A 1020-nucleotide genomic window follows, 5' to 3' on the forward strand; every position below is an offset into this window, starting at 1 on the left:
GGTTTTTTAGTTTCTGCAGGCCTGAAAGGCCTCTGGCCATGTTATTGGTGAGTCCATTCCTGTGATATTTCTAACTCGATTATTAACAAGCAAAGGAGGTGGCAGTGAAGTCCACTCCTAGGTTGACCTCAAGGAGCAGGGAAGTCTGGGGTTGGATGCTCCCACTACAGTGCTGCCTGACTTCACAAGTGAGCATGGAAGAGAAAATGTGTTAAGATCACCAAGCCCTTCCAACATGGGCCCTGCAGAATGGCTCCCACAATGAAGGGTGGAGAGAAGGGTGGTTCTGTCATCAGCGAGGTAGTCACCAGAGAATACTCCATCCATGTTCACAAGTACGTCATGGAGGAGGCCTCAGGAAGAGTGCTCCTCAGGCACTCCAAGAGGTCCTGAAATTTGCCTCAAAAGAGGAGGGAACTCCCAATGTGCACACTGACACCAGGCTCAGCAAAGCTGTCTGGGCCAAAGGAGTAAGAAATGTCCCATATCGTGTCTGTGTGGGGTTGTCCAGAGAACATAACGAGGACGAAGATTCACCAAACAAGCTCTGTATGGTGGTTACCTTTATACCTCTCACCACTTTGAAAACCTACATGCAATGTGGATGAGAACTAATTGCTGAATGCCAAAGCCATAAAACTGAGGGAGAAAGAGAGATCACTGAGTACCCAGAGGACAATATAACCCTGTTTCTTATCTTTAGCTAGACCATCTCCCCAGTATTTCTTTAGATCGTGAACCGGGGCTGTTTCCCTGGTTACAAGGGCCAACTCACTAGGACAAAGGGCACAGTGGTTGTGTTATTCCAGGAATTTGTAATGGCAAATGCCAAGCTTTCATGTGAATATGTGTGTTACGTGTCCTAAGCATTTGGAATAGACTATTTGTAGACTTGTATACTACTCTAGCTCTCAACAACTCTGTAATCTGCTGCTTTCTTTTTTTCCCCCTTGATAAATCACGAACATCTATTTATGTTATTAAATGTTCTACAAATCTTTCACAAACGCAATCTTCTCA

General features: G+C 45.2%; 1 pseudogene; it reads left to right on the top strand.

Annotated features, from left to right (window-relative positions):
* Positions 1 to 249: 249 nt before the first annotated feature.
* On the top strand, positions 250 to 768 carry LOC102543322 (large ribosomal subunit protein eL31-like; annotated as a pseudogene).
* The last annotated feature ends 252 nt before the right edge of the window (positions 769 to 1020 follow it).

This window comes from Vicugna pacos, chromosome 15, assembly GCF_048564905.1.
Source record: "Vicugna pacos chromosome 15, VicPac4, whole genome shotgun sequence".
NCBI lineage: Eukaryota > Metazoa > Chordata > Mammalia > Artiodactyla > Camelidae > Vicugna > Vicugna pacos.